This window comes from Ovis canadensis, chromosome 3 (genome assembly GCF_042477335.2).
Source record: "Ovis canadensis isolate MfBH-ARS-UI-01 breed Bighorn chromosome 3, ARS-UI_OviCan_v2, whole genome shotgun sequence".
Classification (NCBI taxonomy): Eukaryota; Metazoa; Chordata; class Mammalia; order Artiodactyla; family Bovidae; genus Ovis; species Ovis canadensis.
Genome location: NC_091247.1, coordinates 75907200 through 75927336, shown reverse-complemented (window position 1 = coordinate 75927336; position 20137 = coordinate 75907200). Strand labels below are relative to the sequence as shown.

Here is a 20137-nt window from a genome sequence, read left to right as displayed (position 1 = left end):
TCTGATCTCTTTTTCTGAGTTTGGTGGGTTTTTTTGTTTGTTTGTGTTTCCACATGTGGATGAGATCATACAGTATGTCTTTCTCTGTATGACTTATTTCACTTAGTATAATGCCCTTAAGTTTCATCCATGTTGTGGAAATGGCAGGATTTCCTTGTTTTCCTATGGCTGAATAATTTTCTATTTTGTACATACATAATAAATATATAAATGTGATATATATATATGGGCTTCCTAGGTAGGTCAGTTGGTAAAGTATCCACCTGCAATGCAGGAGACCCAGGTTCAGTGGTTTAGGGATTGAATGAGGAGCCTGGTAGGTTACAGTCCATGGAGTCACAAGAGTTGAACAGGACTTAGTGACTAAACCACCATCACATGTATGTATATATATGTATATATATACACACACACACACACATATATATATATATCACATTTTCTTTATCAGTTCATCCATTGATGGACACTTAGGTTGCTTTCATGTCTTGGCTATTGTAAATAATGTTGCTATGAACATGGTTGTCTAGATACCCTTTTTAAGTCAGTGTTTTCATTTCATTGGGTTATACTCCCAGAAGTAGAATTGCTGGATCATATGCTGTGCTTAGTCACTCAGCCTCATCCAGCTCTTTGCAACCATATGGACTGTAACCTGCCAGGCACCTCTGTCCATGGGGATTCTCCAGGCAAGAATACTGGAGTGGGTTGCCAAGCCTTCCTCCAGGGGATCTTCCCAACCCAGGATCAAACCCAGGTCTTCCACATTGCAGGCAGATTCTTTACTGTCTGAGCCACCTGGGAAGCCCATGAATACTGGAGTGGGTAGCCTATCCCTTCTCCGTGGGATCTTCCCCACCCAGGAATTGAGCTGGGGTCTCCTGCATTGCAGGCAGATTCTTTACCGTCTGAGCCACCAGGGAAGCTGAGATCATATGGTAGGTCTATTTTTAATTTTTTGAGACTCCTTTGTACTGTTCTCCACAGTGGCTGTACCAGTTTACATCCCATCAACCATGCAAAAGATTTCCCTTTTCTCTACATGCTTGCCAGCATTTGTTATCTTGGCTTTTTGATGGTGGCAGTTCTAATAATTGTGAAGTGATACCTCAGTATGGATTTAATTTGCATTTCCTTAGTGATGTGATGTTAAATATCTTTTTATAAACCAGTTGGCCATTTGTATATCTTCTTTGGAAGCATATCTATTTAAGTTGTTTGCCCATTTTTAATAGTGTGTGTGTGTGTGTTTTTTCTTTTGCTACTTTTTTTTTTTTGTTCTTGCCGTATGAGTTCTTTATATATTTTGGATATTAACCCCTTTTTAGATATATGGTTTACATATATAAACGATATATGTAAAAAAAAAAAACATTTTTTCCCATTTTGTAAGTTGTCTTTTCGCTTTATTGATTGTTTCTTTTGCTGTGTGGATTTTTCTTCTTGAGGTTTCTGTTTATATTTCACTATTAAGTTGTTAACTTATAATTAAAAAGTTAAAGAGCCCCTGTGGAACATTCTTTAAAGCTCACCTAGAAGAAAGGCACTTTAAAAATATAAACATGGTCATCAAAATATTATCACATCATAAATGTACATTAAATTCTGGTAACTAGCTAGGTTGCAATTAGAGAGCTGATGTGACTGAGTCTCTGTGGGTCTTCTTGCAATGGTTAGCCTGCAGTGAGGTTTCTTGGGGCTGGGGAAGGGTGAACCCCATGGTGTCACCTATGTGATATCTGAAGGCATCTTTCCCAAGTATTTCTCGATCTCCCACACAGGTCTGCAGTTCTTTTTGGGAGGTGGGGAGGAGGGAGGAATGTTTTCCTTTGCGGCAGAAGAGGCTTTGAAACCTTCATACTACATATAAATGTTTATGCTTTTCTAAAGGAAACGTTTCAATATCTGTGAAGGGAAAAGTATGCAAAAGGAGAGACTGGATTCTCTGAAATCTAACCCATTCCTGAATGTGCTGAGGTTGAATCTAGAACCCAGCTCAAATGACCTTTGGTCTATCACTCTTAAGTTCTCTCCCCTCCTCTAACTGCTTCAAATTAATCCCCCTGCCTTCTATCGGCAACTTGAACTCATTCCACTGAAGGAAGTATCTCTATTTTTAAACACCAGGAGAGCATATTCTTCAATATCCCTCAATCATACATTCTTTGTCTGGCAAGACTCACCCCAGAAATGCTTCCATAAGCTAAACTTTCTAATCTGAATGTCTTACCTGCAAGTTACAGCTTGTTTCTTGTTGGATGCCATCAGAGGTTGAAAACCCTTAATCATAGCCTTATAGACCTTTAGAATTCTTTTTTTTTTTCCACTTAAATTGCATGTTTTATTTCTCCCAGTTCCAGCAATAGCATAGAAGTCCCATCATATCCATCCCAAACTGGTTTCTGGTATGCAAGATTATGTGAACCCTTGTCAAAGCAGTTGATGCTAAGGGCTCCCAAACTCTGGGCGCAAATGCACCTGCAAAACAGATGGAAGGAAACAGAGCAGTGGCCCACATGCTTCATGTGTCAGTTTATCTTTGCAATGCAATCTGCATCCTTGAAACTGACAGCCTGGAGGGGACGGGTAGTGTGAGGGAGTGAAGTTGAAATTGCCTATTAGCTCACCCTTTCGACATTAAACAGAGACCGAGAGAGAAATGGTTCCAACATTTCACCACATATATTTCTTCTTATGCAGTCTAAGCTGAGAATGCCATGTAAATGGGTCACTGCGAAATGCAGCAATTTAATTTTTCTCCAATCAAAATAAACAAACCAGTATATCTCATTTCTATTAACTTTTAAAGGTTTACAGCAGTTAAAGTATTTTTGCTTCTATGTATGAAGGTTAAAAAAATCTTTTTTTTTCCCATAAAATACAAGAGCAACCAATTTCACCATCAAGTAAAAGTAAAAACTGGGATTCTTTTTTAAATTACTCCAAAGTGGCATTTAGGAACTAGCTGTAGGCTGCTGCGCTGACACCATGACAAACCAAAGTGTAGGGTTGGGTGTGGTTTTGTTTTGGTTTTCTTTTCAATATCCAATGCTCATGGATTAAGTTCTGGAAATGTTCCAATTGTAAGGCAGGGACCTGTTTGGATTCCACCACGGGTATGCTCCTTGGGTTGGATGCTGGAGGGTGAGGCACGTTTTGCTGGACCCATGTCGACTACCTAGTAGTCATCAAGGTCAAAAAATTCATCATCTCCTCCTTGGTATTCCATTCCCTGGAAATCTACTCGGTACCGCAAGATACCTCCAATTCCACCAAATCCTTTGACAAACTGTGATCCTTCTTGTGACTTATCTGTGACAATTTCCAATGTAGTTCCAAATTTTTTATAGTTGTTGGCAAACCACTCCAGAAGGGGCATGCTCTCAATCAGCTCATGTTCTTGTCCTGTCTCTTTGTCTGTAAAATGAGACTTATCCTTCTCTTGTTCTTGAGTTAGATAGAGAATTTTCTCCTCTTCTGTCCCTTGGCAATGAAGAACATATCTCATGATATCCAGATTTTCATAGACTATTAGAATCTCTACAGCTCCCATTTCTAAAGCCTTTAGTGTATCTTCAACTCCGAAACAGTACTTGCCTGTGTCCTGGCTTATTTCATCGAAGTATCGCCCTATTAATTTCTTCTCTTGAATGAACTTCACGTTGGAGAGGACCTCAGTAGATAATTCAATAGCTTGATTGAATCCATTTTCACCACCATAAGATATATCAACTAATTTTAAAACTTTTGATTGCAACCTCTGATCAAACATATCAGATTGACTTAGTTCAGTTTTAAAGTCAGCTGATCCAGCTAAAACGAGACCAGCCACATTCACCTTGTCCCCAGAAATAAACAGCTGCACAGCAGTCTCAGCTACTTTTTGAACGTAGTTATGTCGCTTTTCCATTCTTAAACGGGCAAAACGCAAGGCTGACTGACCTCCTCTACCATGTTTCTTTGGGAGATCCACAGTGAATTTGTGCAGGACTTCTCTTTTATTTCCTTGGAGTGTGCCAAAAAGTGCACCACTACCATCTATTACAATGAAGCCAACCTTGCTATCATCTGAAAGTAGTGCTGTAAGAGCCTCTGTATGGAATTTGTTGTCACACAAATACAATGACGTATTAATTGGTTTGAAAGGTTCAAAGTCAATGTTGACTTTCTTTTCCTTTCCTTCTTCCGTTACAATTGTACCACAGTAAACAACCAGGCCGTTTGGAGGTACTTTGTTATAACGTTTGAGTCTTTGTTGCACAGATGTAATGGCTCCCAGGACTGAAAGGCGGTTTACTCGTGACTTAATGTTAGATGCAGTTCCAAACTCATCTGCTAACATTTTTGCCATTCGTGAAATCTGGTCTTTGGGAGGAATGATCAGCGATATCATGCTTGTGCCATTGCCGCGGGCCGCCTCCAAGCTCTTGATGAGCTTTTTGACCTTCCAGGTCTCCACGTTCCTGTCGGCAGCACTGGGGTCGTCCGCCATCTTCTCGCCTCCTCCTCCCTAAGGGCCCAGTCCTGGGCGGCAGCGGCTGCTCCTCCCCGGCCGCGGCTCCGCCAGACCTTTAGAATTCTTATCTGGAAGCTCTAATTAGACGAGAGGTTATCTAACTTTCCTTTGCTAAGGCTGTGCTCAGAGACCTAGGAACTCAGAAGCTGATGGATACTCTTTCTAGGTCTTAGTTTCTGCCTCTGAAAAACAAGAAGAACAATGTTCACTGCTTTCCTCCTTGCATGGACTTTGTAAGGATCCAGTAAGCTGAGTAATAGTACTCTGGGAGATATAAACAAATCCAGGATATTATTTAAATACTCCTTACTTTCCCCTCGAATCTTTCTTTGCTATTGTTTAGGCCTTCTCTGCTCCGATAGCAGCTGACTTTGGCGCTGTCTGACATTTCTCTCAGGGGACTTACAGCCCTCCAGCCAGCTTTCTGCTCCTGCTAGCAGCCTGAAGCTCTGTTCAGTCCACAGCACTGATATTAGGGCTGAATGGATTTCCTGGTCCACAGGCTTGACTCAGCTTAGTCCCTTCCTTTACTGCTTTTGTAACTTGCTAAATCCCTCCAGACATACGGCTGTCACCTCTAGGTGATTCTCTTCCCTTCCACCCTTCCCATGAGGGGACATTTGCCATCTGATGTTATTTTTGGTCATTATTATTGGTGGAGTGGTTAATGGTTCTCATCACCAATTCCAGCTTCTATGCTGTTTTCTCCCACATTAAGCCACTGTCTGACATTGGCTGAGTGTCCTACCATTCAACTCAACTCTGACACTATCTACCCAAAGATGGTATCAGATTCTGAAGGTTACGGACTCAGTCCTACAAGACTCCCCTCCCCTTCCGATGCCAATTTCAGGCCCAGGTTGTTACTTGTGCTTCTGACCAACTGACTATAAATCAGAGGTTCCTACAACCCCTTCTTTAGGCTTGATTAATTTGCTGTAGTGGCTCACAGAACTCAGGAAACCTGTATACTTACTGGGGTTATCAGTTTATCATAAAAGATATTAAAGGATACACATCAACAGTCAGATGAAGAGATTCATAGAGTGAACAAAGGGGTTTGTGTCTTCGTGCAGTTTATGGCAGCCCGCTCCAGTATTCTTGTCAGGATAATTCCATGGACTAAAGAACATGACAGGCGACAGTCCATGGGGTTGTAAAGAGTCAGATATGATTGAGTGACTGAACATGTGCACAAGGTGGTGGTTGGAAGTATTCAAGTTCCCCAACCTGGAAGCTTTCCAAACCCTCCCTTTAGGTTTCTATGGAGCCTTCATTGCATAGGCGGTGAAATCATTGGTCTTTAGTGACTGATTCAGCCTCCAGCTTCTCTTCTTTCACCAGAGGTGAAGGCGAGGACTGAAAGTTCCAACCCTCTAATCCCATGGTTGGGTCCCCTGGTAACCAGCCCCCATCCTTAGGTTACCTGGGTGCTTTGCAGAAGTCACTTTATTAACCTAACAATAGATACTCTGGCCACTCTCATTGCTTACGAAATTCTCAGGATTTTAGGAGATATGTGACAACAAGAGTGGATGAAGATCAAATGTTTATTTCTTATGATAAATCATAATATCATACGGTGCTACTGGGATGTAGTGGATAGAGGCCAGGGATGCCGCTGAACATCCTACAATGCACAGGACAGCCCCTCCTATAAAGACCTAGCTGGCCCAAAATGTCACTAATGCTGAAACTGAGAAACTGGGCTACAGATTAAGCTTCATGAATGACATGGAGCTTTTATTTTAAACAGCCTTATTAAGATATAATTGATACACAGTAACATGGAGTGAAAATCCCATGGACAGAGGAGCCTGGTGAGCTGCAGTCCATGGGGTCGCTGGGAGTTGGACACGACTGAGCGACTTCATTTTCACTTTTCACTTTCATGCATTGGAGAAGGAAATGGCAACCCACTCCAGTGTTCTTGCTTGGAGAATCCCAGTGACAGGGGAGCCTTTTGGGCTGCCATGTATGGGGTCGCGCAGAGTCAGACACGACTGAAGCGACTTAGAAGCAGCAGCAGCAACATGTACATATTTAAAGTGTGCAATTTGGTGAGTTTTGACATCAGCACATGGGAAGCTATCACAACAGAATGAACATACCCATCCTTTTGTAACTCAGTCCTTCTCTTGCCACCTATCCCACTAACCCCATCCTCAATCAACCACTAATTTACTTTCCATTATTGCAGATTGGTTTGCCAATGCTAGAAGTTTGTATAAATGGAATTATACAACTTATGCTTTTTTTTTTTTGGTCTGATTTCTGTCATTCAACATTGATTATTTTGAAATTTATCCATGTTGTTGCTGAACTCCTTATTCCTGAAACAAAGAGATAAACTCGTGGTTGAGAACAAAGGGGGTATGACCTCTAGGCTCTCAGGTCACCCTTAGATACTTCTCGGACGATTTTACTTCCTAAATGGGATACCTCACTTGGCTGTTCTATACTTTATTCTTTTCTTTTGTTTTTTGTTTTACTTTCATAGCACTTTCCTTGTCATGATTCTCAATATGTGACCAGTGAACTATTAACCCTCCAGTCTCTGGTCTAGTCTCTGCTTCTTTTAATTCATGGAACCCTGTTTTCTTTTTTCCCCCTCAAGAAGATCTTAAAGAGCTAAGTTATAGAATACCAATTTGAAAAATGCTGCTCTGATGTTGCTTTTATTCTTTTAAAAAGAAAAAGTTCTACATGTCCAGGCTTCATGGCTGTGCAGGGCACACACAGAGAAATGTCTTGAGACACCATTTCCACATGGCAGTGGTTACCTGGTTTTGCCCGCTTTGCCCTCAGAATCTTTCCTGCAGTCATATCCAGTCAAGATACCAATATTTAATGATTATAGGATGACTTCTTTAAGAAGGAACTTTGTGAAGTCCGTAAGGAAATTAGTTGATGATGATTGAACTCACATGGAATTATCAGAACTGCTGCTGCTGCCGCTAAGTCGCTTCAGTCATGTCCGACTCTGTGCGACCCCATAGACTCACACAGTTAGCTTAAGCATACTTTTATACACGTAAGCATACTTTTATACAACACTGACATGTGCTTTTGGAGTAAGATTCTTGAATAAATCTTAAGTAGCTTCTTTATCTTTATCCCTAAGAAAATGTTCCTCTTTTTGGTGTGCTTTGTGGTTTTCTTCTGCCAGCGTTTTCAGATACCCTGGCCCTATAGGATGTGGCCTGTTCTCTTCTCACACAGTTGCCCTGGGGTTGATCATGTTCTTACATTAATGCTGATATTCTTTCTCATAAGCTCTTGGTTTTCACATCTGCAGATGTTCCAAGGTTATGTAAGAGTCGTGTCATTCATGTGAGCATGTTTTCCTCTCCTCCACACACGGTGCTTATCCCCTGGCAGCTTGTTACTTGGGAAGACTCTCTTCTGTCTGTGAGAGGCACTAGTCATTTTGTCCGTCCAGTCTCCCTTCATTTGGTTGCAGCACTCTGCTTTTCTGTTACGGGCACTCTCTGTCCCCGCTTCGATGTGTTTGGTTAACCTATTGATCTAAGTACTCCTTGGCCCTCAACTCTCTTACCCAAGGAGTGGCAAGCGCATGACCTGGGTTAGGCCCATGCGACTCTCTCCTGGGAGTTCAGTCGGCAGTGGAAATACTCACAGAAATGGCCGGAGCTGAGTCATTCTTCTTTCATCTGTGAGATCCTGACTGAAATTCTTGGAACTGCTCTTTTCCTGTCCTTCTTGAGGACTGCTGATTAAGATCTTCCTTCAGTCCTTATTATTATTATTTTGTCTATATTTTTTCAGAGTCAGTTTCAGTTGCTTACAAGCAAAGAACCTAATCGTATACAAAGTCTCCTTTCCACTCATGGTCTTTTCTGCTCTTGGCTGCACTGTCTCAAAGTAGAAAGGACCACTGCTGCCTCCTTTCCGCAGGCAGGTCGACTTCCTAATTGTGGTCTGAGTAAGATTCTTCCATGACCACCTTGATGACTTCATTGAAGAGACTCTAATGGTTGCCATTAGGACCAATAAGAGGAGTGGGAGAGTGAGTTCTTTCAGACTTTAATAAGCACCAGGACTGGTAGGTGGCAGGGAGAAAGCTTGGCAAGGCTTGGGCTCAGCCATGTGAGGACTTTTGACCCAAAGTGGTGGCAAAATTTTGGGAGGGGTGAATGATGAATCTAGGGAGACTAACCTTAGGCTTCTTTGTTCACAAGGTTAAAAAAAAAAATTGCTTTTCTTCTGGCTGGGCATGGAAGCAGAGAGATACCAGACTTAAAGACGTTAATGCAGGGCACAATGAGGATGTCAGTAGTGATGATGATGGACAGGGTAATTGAGTCCCTTCTCTTGCTTTTCTGAGCACCGTGGAAGCCTACTGGATTCTGGGGAGGCCTGAGGATGATGAGAATCCAGCAACACCTGAGGTTGAAATTTTTGCAAATTTAGGAGGATGTGAACTCAAAAAAGAAATTAATTTGATTTAATGAAAATGAAGATATCATTTTTTTTGTATGTCTCAGTTTGTAGATTGAGATTCATAATGACTAATGCTTAAAAATTTCTTATCCACAGATTTATGAGTGTAGTCAGTGCCAAGTCTCTCCTAAACATTAGCAAGACTCTGTGGGTAAAGCAAAGACATATAGGGCTTTGCCTGAGTTGGAGAGAGAAGACTTAAATAGTTGGGGTAAGTTATATATCCTTAAAGAGATAATTATAGGCTTCTGACAGTTTAGGGTCTACCACTTATCCCTAAGTCAGGAAGATCCTCTGGAGAAGAGAATGGCAGCCCACTCCAGTAGTCTTGCTTGTAAAACCCCATGGACAGAGGAGCCTGGCAGGCTATAGATCACGGGATTGCAAAGAGTCGGACATAACTAAGCAACTAAAACAGACACTTGTGCTTAACTGGTGAATGTGTGGCCTGGTCAATAAGCACTATGAATTCACTGGCTGTAACATTAAAGGAAAGTCAGAGGGAAGAAAAAAAAAATAATGCTCTTTGTTCCAGTAAGGGTGAATTTGCAGGATTGCTTGTTCTGGGAAAAAGAATGATTTGTTTCTGCAGCTCACCATTTCCCAGGGAACCCGTGTGTTGCAAGCCTGTGGTCTCAAGTGTCCCTCCTCTGGAGATGGGTGTCAGGCCGACTAGAAAAGCCTGTAGAAATCAAGCAGGCTGCTAATGCACTTAAAGATGTTTCTTCCGTCCTTTTCCCCTGTCTTCCCAAATACATAGCACTTGTCCAGGTCAATGTCAGAGGAGCTTATGTTTCTTTTAAGCAGTAAGAGCCAGTAGGCAGGGAATTGCTTGGGGATTAGGGAAACTCAAAGTGGCTTTGTATGTCAGGGAGATCAGTCTTTTCTTCCATGCCTGTATCCAGCACAAGGTTGTTTGAAAGCCTTGCTTAAAAAACTTCAAGTTGGGACTTCCCTAATGGTCCAGTGGTTAAGAATCCACCTTGCAATGCAGGGGACACAGGTTTGATCCATGGTTGGGGAACTAGGATCCCACGTGCCATCTACACACCATGTGGTGCAATTAAACAGATAAGTATTAAAGCCAGATAAATAAATATTTTTTAAAAATATTAAAAAAAAATCTCAAGTTGTGGCCAACTTGCAGCTCTGGACACTGATTTAGGCAAGATGAAGAGATCAGATGAAGTTCTGTAGAGATCCAGGCCATGAGGTTGAGTGAATGGGGAAGGAATTTGAGAGCCGAAACTAAACAAATAGCTGGGTTTGTCCCGGACTATTCTTGGATGAGACAGGATACCCTTTTGGAGCTTGTTTTTTAATCTGTAAAATGAGTATAAGATATAGGTAAAGCTATACTCAAAACTAACCACAAACATCTAAATATTCTACATTAACACATTCAGGAGTATCATTCACTTTGCAAAAAGGTTTGTCCCTTTTATAAGAATTCACAGCAAAATAAATTTACAGGGCAGTTGCTTTTCATTTACAAGTGGAATTTGGTTTTCAAAGTGTGACTGCATTCTTAGCTTCTAATGAAAATACCAGTTGCATAAAGGGAGTTCTAAATGTCTTATTTTGTTCCTTCTTCAATCCTCCCCTAGTATTCTCTTCTCCCCATAAAAGTCGTGAAGATGTTTATAGGCTTAACATATGTTTAAGACCTGAGCTGAAAGATCCAAATTGATGGTAGACTCATTAGCAAAGATAAACTGACATTCATTCTCCAGTAGTTTCTGGATTGGCAGTGGCAGACCTGGGTTCTGGTCCAGGCTTTGCCTCTAAGTAGCTGGGTTCCTTTTGACAAGTCTTGGAATTGTAGTACCTTTGTGTTGGAATGGAATTAAGGGGTCAGTTAGTCTAACCTCCTTTGGACAAAGGTGTTTCTCTACAATATTCCTGCCTGGTGAGTATCTGATCTCTCTATTTTTAGACCTCAGTGTGTCCATCTTTATGATTAGGAGAGTTGATCTTCAGTTTGAATCAGGGTCCAGGGTGAGACTGGGAGAGATGAGAAAGCAGAGGCCAGGACTCTGAAGTCTAAATGTGCTAACATTACAGTCTAGCAGAGGCCAAGCCCTCTGTATAGGGTATAAATAAGAACCCTTGGGGAATAAACTCCATACATTCCTTCCTTCTTTACAGGTCTGGCCAACAGTGAGGAAAAGTTCTGAGACCTTGAAGTGCTTGGAGTTTTGATCTGGAACTGTGCGCAGGTACCTCAGTGATTTCAAGGAAGGTGAAGTCAGCATGTCAGTTGAGCTCTGTTCACATGTGAGCTGAGTACTAGTCCAAGGTTGAGCAGCCTTCTTCCTTACTTCAGGCTTTCTCTTCTTCCTTTCCCTCCCTTCCCCTTCCAACTACCTTTTTTTTTTTTTCTTTAATAGCGTGCAAATTTCAAGGATGTGCAGTTGGATCTTGCTGAAATCAGCCGAGTGTTTATAGGATTTATCCTTGGAAGTGCCTGGGGTCATTGTCATGGCAATTTTGATAGTCCTGACAGGGTGCAGATGTGTCTGTCCAGGGCAATCCAAGAGTGCCTCCTACTCTCTCTCCAGCCTCAGTCACTACTTGGGGCAAATGGGGCTTGCTTACCCTTTTTTGGGTCATATATATGTATAAAAAAAAGAGTTCTCAAAATTTCAATTATAAAACCCCTGTACCAAAAAATTCTATCAAAAACTTCATATGGAACAAGACTCTGCAAATCTTGGATGAGTCACTAAGGGGATGGGACAAATAGGCCATTCTGCATTGCTACACTGGTTCTTCATTGTCTGTTAACAGGTTATTCACCCTCTCCAATCCCACCTCCCATTGCTGTATTCAGATCTGGAATATGAACTCCTTAAGACTAGTTCATCTTGTTGTCTCCAATACCCAGCACGGTGCCTAGGCACTTAATAGGAATTTAATAATGTTTGCTGGATGAATGAAGAGGTGAGCATGAGATGGCAGAGGGGTATATAAGGTGACCCTGGTAGGTAGATATTGGATGAAGGTAGGAATGAGTGGTATGAAGAGACAGGGGCTTTCAGTCCAGTTGCCAGAACAAAATATAGAAGGAAATGAAGCTGGTAGGGTATACTGGGGATGCCACACCATGAATGGCAAGCCCTTAGCCAAGGCTCTTGAGCATGGAATGGAAACCATGAAGATCAATGCCAAGAAAAGTAAACCTGGTGTCAAAATATGGGGAGACCTAGAGTTGGAGAAGGCAATGGCACCCCACCCCAGTACTCTTGCCTGGAAAATCCCAAGGACGGAGGAGCCTGGTGGGCTGCAGTCCATGGGGTCGCTGAGAGTCGGACACGACTGAGTGACTTCCCTTTCGCTTTTCACTTTCATGCATTGGAGAAGGAAATGGCAACCCACTACAGTGTTCTTGCCTGGAGAATCCCAGGGAGGGGGGAGCCTGGTGGGCTGCCATCTCTGGGGTCGCACAGAGTCGGACACGACTGAAGCGACTTAGCAGCAGCAGCAGCAGCAGCAGAGTTGGAAAGAGTTTGAAGGCAAAGAGACCAGCAAGGAATGAATGTGAGTCTGTTTGAAAAACTACAGAGTAGAGAAAGCAGTGCTGGGGGAGAAAGCAGTCCTGGGGGAGCCTGAGAGAACACAGGTCCATTCATTGTGCCAGGAGCACAGCCAGGAGACTCAAATGTCTGAAGAGTTAGGCACCAGCTTAAACATGAATGTTCACAGCATCATTATTCAAGGTAGCTAGAAAGTGGAAACAACCCAAATCTCCATCAACTGATGGGTGGGTGAACAGAAGGTGGTGTACCTATATAATGGAATATCATTTGGCAATAAAAAGGAATGACATAGAAGAACATGCTATAGCCTGAACCTTGAAAACATTGCATTAAGTGATAAAACCTTTCAAGATATGAAAAGGTCTTATCTTGAATTACTCTGTTTATATAAAACGTTCAGAATAGGCAAATCCATAGCGATAGGAAGTATGTTAGTATTTGCCAGGGCCTGAGGAAGGGAGCAGTGGGGAGTGATTGCCAATGTATACAGGGTTTCTTTTTGAGGTGATGAAAATGTTCTAAAAGTATTAACAAATAGTGGTGATGGTTATATGTGACTGTACTAGAGCCCATTAAATTATACACTTTAAAAGGCTGAATTGTATGGTAGTGAATTATGTCTCAGTAGAGCTGCTATTAAAAATAAAAGAGTCAATCACTTGATCTAAGGGTTTAAGGGCTCTGGAAGAGAGGATGCAGAGAATAAGAGTTAGCCAATAAACCCTTAAAGTAAATCGTTCATGTTAGTAGCTAGTGTGTGTGAACGAACCAGTTCACAAGTCTGCAAATGGCCGTGTCCTTTTTTCTTCCCGTCTATTCCAAATGTGGGCTGGTTCAGATGCAGCTTGGGTGGGGTCCACCTGTGTGGAGTGCTCAAGTCCCCCCAGCTCCTGCTAGCTGTACCCAAGTGAGGGATACAGGCTCTTGCCTGTATTACAGGGATGAATTATTACATGGGCTCTTGCTCCATGTGTCTCAGAGATCTTTATAAAGCATCTCTTTCAGGTTTCACCTGCTCTTATTTTAGCCGCTCTTTCTCTAGGACTCAGTTTCTGTTGGAGGACCATTTTAAATGATAGACGCTGTTTTGTTTTCACGATGGCCCCTCCCTTAGGGAGATCCTTAAATCCAGTTGTGAACCATGATACCATTAGAATGGCAGGCTTCTTTGGAAGCTACTAGTGCTGTGCCCGTAAATCAGCTCTCCAGAAAAGATTAAGTCGCAAATGGCAGAGCAAAGACTAGAGCCTCTGTCAGTCAGACTTCAAAGCAGATGCTTTTAATCACTGGACTGTCCTGCTCCTAAAACACAAGAGTTCACAAGACCCCCAGCTGAAAGGGCTCCAGGAAGAAAATGGCCCAAGCAAAGAGGCATCTTAGACTAAGATAACCAAGAAAATGGATACATTCTGAAACCTCCACTGTGGCTGATTTCAAACTACCAGTGTGACGTCAGTGAACACAGGGTAGGGAAGAGAGGAGCAAGATTGGCTCTTGAGAGGGAATGAGCCTGCCCCGGGCCAGTACACCCTGGTGGCGCTTTCAGCAGCTTTTCAGACACATTTAGATGGGTTTACCCTAGGATATTCAGAACACGGGGAAGGTTTCTGCTTTCCCCTCCATGTCCATTTGTTTGATACTTGTGCAGACGCACTAGACAGGGATGAATTATTAATGAGGAAATTATATACAGGTTTGATGTGGACAAATTCCATAGCAAACTATTGATAGAGGTGAGATTAGTTTCCAGATTCTGATGGACCCAAGTTGGTTTGCTATTCTGTCAATTTCAGAAAGCCTGTGATTATATAGGATGAATCTGTATAGATTTATATGGGGTTTAAATGTAAACTGGTGGACTCCTTTTTGCATATTCTTTCTAGTTCCTAGTCTTCAATCTGGTGGACAAACCTAAACTTTAGCATGCCATCATCAATCACTTTTTTTAGGTTTCCATCCTCACTTTTGCATTTTTCTTAAAAACTTTTAAAAACCATTATCACAGTGTAATTTTAGAGCATTTTAAACGACCTCCAGAAGAAGAAACTATATACTTTAATAGTTAATATTTGTTCTCACTCCCTCTTCACACTGTCCAGGTCCATTTCTAGGCACTGATTTATGTTCTGTTTCTGTGCATTTGCTTATTCTGTACATTGCTGATAAATGAAACCATATGTGGTTTGGAATCACAAATGGTCATCATATGTGGTTTTAGTGTGTCTGGCCTCTTTCGTTCAGCATAATGCTTTCCCGTTTCCTCCATGTCATAGCATCTGTCAGCACTTTATCATTTTTTATTGCCAAATCACATTAGCTTGTATGGATATGCCACATTTTGTTTATCTGTTTATGATATGATGGACATTTGGGTTGTCTCCACTTTTTGACTCTTATGAATAATCTTTCTATGAAGATTTGTGTACAAGTTTTCGTATGGATGTAAGTCTTTGTTTCTCTTGCGTGTATACCTAGTAATGCATTTGCTGGGTTATGTGGTTTTGCTTTAACCTTTTAGGAAATTGCCAAACTCTTTTCCCTCATGGTTACGCCATTGTACAGTTCCACCGCTAGTGTGTAAGGGCTCCAGTTTCTCCACATTCTCACCAACACTTGTTACTGTCTCTTTCTGATTATAGGCATCGTAGTGCATGGTAAGTGGTCTCTCATTGTATTTTTAGTTTATATTTACTATTGATTGTTGAAGCTGAGCTCTTTTTTGTAATTATTGGTTGTCTATCTTCTTTGGAGGAGTAGCTATTCAAATTCTTTGCTGATTTAAACATTGGATAATTTTTCTTTTTATTGGTAAGTTGTAAGTGTTCTGGATAGATCAAACATATATTGTCATATATATATTTCTTGCAAATATTTTCTCCTGTTTTCTGGGATATCTTTTCACTTTCTTGATGGTATCATTTGATGCACAAAAGTTTTTAACTTTGATGAACTCCAGTTTATTCATGTATGTTTGTTGCTTTTGTTTTTGGTGTCTTATATAGGATATTTAAGTATAAATATCCAAGGTCATGATGATTTATTCCTATATTTTCTCTTGAGAGTTTTGCGCTTTTAGCTTCTGCAGATAAGTTTATGATCCATTTTGTGTTCATCTTTGTTCATAGTGTAAAGTAAGGGTCCAACTTTTGTGTTGTTCCAGCCCTGTGTCTTAGAAGATTATTCTTTCTGCACTGAATTGTCTGGGCATGCTTGTCGGAAATCATTTGACCACAAATGTGATAGTTTATCTTTGGATTCATTCTATTTCATTGATCAATATATCTATCCTTATGCCAATATTACCCTGTCTTGATTGCTTTGTAATAAGTTTTGTGATTATTTTATCGTAAAAAGATGTTGGGTTTATGTCCAATACTTTTCCTGCATCTATTGAGATGATCATGTGATTTTTAAATACTTTATTTTATTAATATGGGTGTTGAACCAACACTGAAACTCCCTTTTACTTTTAATTAAGACCATGAAAAAGTTGGAAAAGCCTGGCTGCTATCTTCTGTTGCTGACCAGCAGCAGATATTGCTATAATCAATGATAATTTTGATGATACAGATGTGCTGTTCCCTTCACTTTCTCCTGATAATTCTCTGACACAGGATCTGGTGTATTTTGGAGGGTATAGTGAATGGCTTTTGAACCTGGAGATAAAAATGGAAAAAGAAGAAAAGAAGAGAAAAATTTATTGACAAGTGTGTATGTAAACTCTTGCATTTGCATTTGATTTAGTTTCTGCACTGAAAAAAATGCTAATGAATATGATTAAATGGTTGTGCTTAATCCTATAACTCAAGAGGGAAAAGAAATCATTAGCAAGTTGATTATTATTATTAATACTCAAGGTAATCAGGTTCATTTATAGAGGCTGATTAAAAGTGAATGCCAAGTGAACATATTGGGTTTAAATTAATAAAACTTGGAGCCCCAAATATTTAAGACAATAATCTCTGTTTCCACAATAATCTCTGTTTCCACAATAAGATTAAAGTGATTAAATTAGTGGCAAAATTTGCATAGGAACGTATATGTATTTTTTCTTTATCTCTCTAAATAAAAATGGAGAGTGGAAATTTCCAAGTCTGTCCCTTTAATAAAACCTTTTCATTTTTCTTGTTCAGTTAATAGTTTCATTCAACAACTTTGTTCCTTTGCTGACAATCACAGTTCTAACAAGGCATGATAGAAATGCCTCACTGAAAACTTTTTTGAGTCAGCTTACCATCAGTCATTCTTTACTGACTTACACTTTTACATAAGATTAAACACTCAGCACCAGCTTACACATTAGATGGCAGGTCCTGGCAGGATACCGCGACTCTTGACAGGAGAATAGTACCTAATTTTTGGTTATGCTGCCCTTCAGTCACTTGCTAAGACATCAAACCACTTAGTGCTGGCATATCTTGCTTTAGGAAACGTGTGTTCTCCAGAAAATGAAATGTTTGCAAGTTAAATTCTATTTTAAATGTAAGGTAGCTCTTATGAATTGTCTAGTGTATGCTCTATAAAGAGCAGTCAGGCGTTCTCTTCTTCTTATACCTTCAGTTGGTCCCTTTGTCTTCTTTTCTGCCTGGGAGGGTGCTCATATGACTCCAGTATGCAAAAATCCTTCCCTTCAGCCCCTATCAAACACCAATCACCTCTCTGTTTCTGAGTTCAATTTTTCTCCAATTCCATGTCCGTGTAGGTGAGATCCTATAGTGTCTGTCTTTCTCTGCCAGACTGACTTCACTTAGCAAGATCCATGCATGTTTTCCCAATAGCAGGATTTCCTCCTTTCTATAGTTGGATAATATTTCATGTATGTGAATATATGTTTTTTTACATTTTCTTTTTCCATTCATCTGTTGATGGAAACTTAGGTTGTCTCCATGACTTGGCTATTGTAAGTGACGCTGCAGTGAGCATGGGGGTGCAGATATCTCTTTGAGATAGTGATTTCATCTCCTTTGGATATATACTCAGAAGTGGAATTGCTGGATCAAATGTAGTTCTATTAACTGAGGAACCTCCATGCTGTTTTCCATAATGACTATATCAATTTACATTCCTGCCAACAGAGCACAAGGGTTTCCTTTTTTTTTTTTTCATATCCCGCCGGCATTTATCTCTTGTCTTTTTGATAATAGCCATTTTAACAGGTGTGAAATGATATCTCATTGTGCTTTTGGTTTGTGTTTTCCTGGTGATTAGTGATGTTGAGCCCCTTTTCATGTACCTGTTGTATGTCTTCTTTTTTGCCTTTTGTTGTATGTCTTGGGGAAAATATCTACTCAGTTCCTCCACCCTTATTTTATTTGGATTACTTGTTGTCTTTTTTTTTTTTTTTGCTATGAGTTATGTGAGTTCTTTGTAAATTTTGGATATTAACCCCATATCAAATATATGATTTGCAGATATTTTCTCCCATTCAGTAGGTTAGTTTTGCATCTGTTAATTATTCTTTTGCTATGCAGAAACTTTTAGTTTGATGTCATCCTACTTATTTATTTTTGTTTTTGTTGCTTGTGCTTCTGGTATTATATCTAAATATGGCCAAGGCCAGTATCAAGGAGTCTTTCCCCTGTGTTATCTTCTTGGAGTTCTATGGTTTCAAGTCTTACATTCATTTTTTATTTATTTGGAATAATTTTTGTGAGTGGTAAACTAGGGGTCCAGGCCATTATCCTTCTCAGTGTTTCCTTGCCATATACCTTTACTCAAGCATCTAATACCCTCTTACTTTTTTCATTTCTAGGCAAGTCATGTAAACACTCTCAGCCTCAAATCAGATGTATAATGAGCATTATATTGATGATCTCCTGTGTAATTGTGAAGGTTAAATATATTGATCCTACATAAAAATATGTATAACATGTCTAGCACAGTTCTAAACATATATATACACCCAATAATTGTTCCTTATTTTTTCCCATTTTTTTCTCCTTTCATAAACTTTCAAAACATGGCCTTAAAAAGACTGTTTAATGAGTTACCATTTTTTGTGGCATTTGCATGTCATTCTAGATAGCATGATCATTCATTCCTTTATTCCATATCAATGGATATTTTTTGAGGGGAGGCACTGTATATAATCCAGAAACTATGTTAACAGTTAAAAATTAAGCAAAAAATTAATTAAGTTTAAAATTAGTGGTCTGATATTCCTGAAATTTTACCTGAATTTGAACCTAAACACACAGACATGGTAAGATACTTGAGCTATCTTAGTAGTATGTTACAGCTTACTTTATCGGGGTACCCTTCCTTGCTGAAAATATCACTATCATTGAAATGCCTAACAACAATCATCAGAGTTATAAACCTTATCATCTCTGAAGGCAAGGACAAAAAAGAGACACAGTAAAGGCAGCACACCAAACACATCTTCCCAAATGTTGCTGTTTTGTCTTGAGGAGTCTCTGTTTTAATAGCAAACCTATATGACAGGCGTTATTCTTTAAGGATCCTAGACCTTGTGATAAAACGATGTTGAATATCTTGTAGCGAGAGGCACTGTGATGAGTCAGAGATTTCCCTGGGGCTTCTCTAGCTGTAACAGAGATAGGACCATATGCAGAACTAGGGGAATTCTGGAGACAAGACATTGAAGGGCTGGGCTAGTGCTATAGGGGAGGGTATGGATGGTTAGAGCAGGGACACAGTCCTTCTGTGTTTCTTAGCACTTTTTAATCCAAAGACCTAAAGTAGTCTCTCAACTTCACTTGCCCATGAAAAGAGAACTGGCATAATTTATTCCTATTTTACAGGTGAGGAACTGAGAAGCACAGAGAGACTCAAGGCATCTCTTACCTGGCTCTAGCTTTCCTGTTCCTCGGTATCCATAGTACCTTAGTATTATCTTCTGCAGCAATCACACCACTTTAAAAAAAAAAAAACAAAAATCGTTCCCCAATTATACGGGATTCCCCTCTTAGCTCTGGTGTAAGAGAGGACAGTGCACTGATCCCAATTTACAGATGAAGAAACAGAAGCTTAGAAAGCTTAAATGACTTGCCCAAGCTCACCTGATTAGTCATGGCAAAGTGGGGACAAATTTCGGCCTCCTGACCATCCATTTCTTTGACCTCTCTGCCCTTCAAAACAGGGAGGCAGGGGTTCTAGGAAGCCCCCTCGGTGTACACTGAAGCTGTACTCCCAGCACCACAGACAGAGCAGGTGAAGAAGGAGGCACTACGTATCCATCCAGTTCTGTGTCCTCTTTATCTATGGATTCTCCTTTTGGCAACTTCACCACTTTTCAGAGTCAGCACTTAGTGATGGTTGTAAAAACACAAACAATTTAGCACACAACACTCTGAACTGTAAACTCTGGTAAATAGGATCAGGGGAAGATTTAAGTAGAAGGGACAATGGCTATAAAGACTTAACAGGAATTCATTAGGCTCCAAAGATAGAGCAGATAAAAGATCCATAACCACATGCAGGAAGTGAAAGGGGAGTTCTAAATCATTAAGATGCAATGAGGTCCTGCCACAACTCCTTAATCAAATCATCCTCACGGGCGCTGGGCTCAAGAGTCCAAAGGACCCCGGAGCAGGAAGGCTCCTGTGCCAGCCGTTTTAGATGGGAGCAGGGACTTAATGGCAGGCATGGCTGTGTC

At 40.5% G+C, this 20137-nt stretch overlaps 1 pseudogene; it reads right to left on the bottom strand.

Moving 5' to 3' along the window:
• Positions 1-2795: 2795 nt before the first annotated feature.
• On the bottom strand, positions 2796-4543 carry LOC138438127 (eukaryotic peptide chain release factor subunit 1 pseudogene; annotated as a pseudogene).
• Between the last annotated feature and the right edge of the window lie 15594 nt (positions 4544-20137).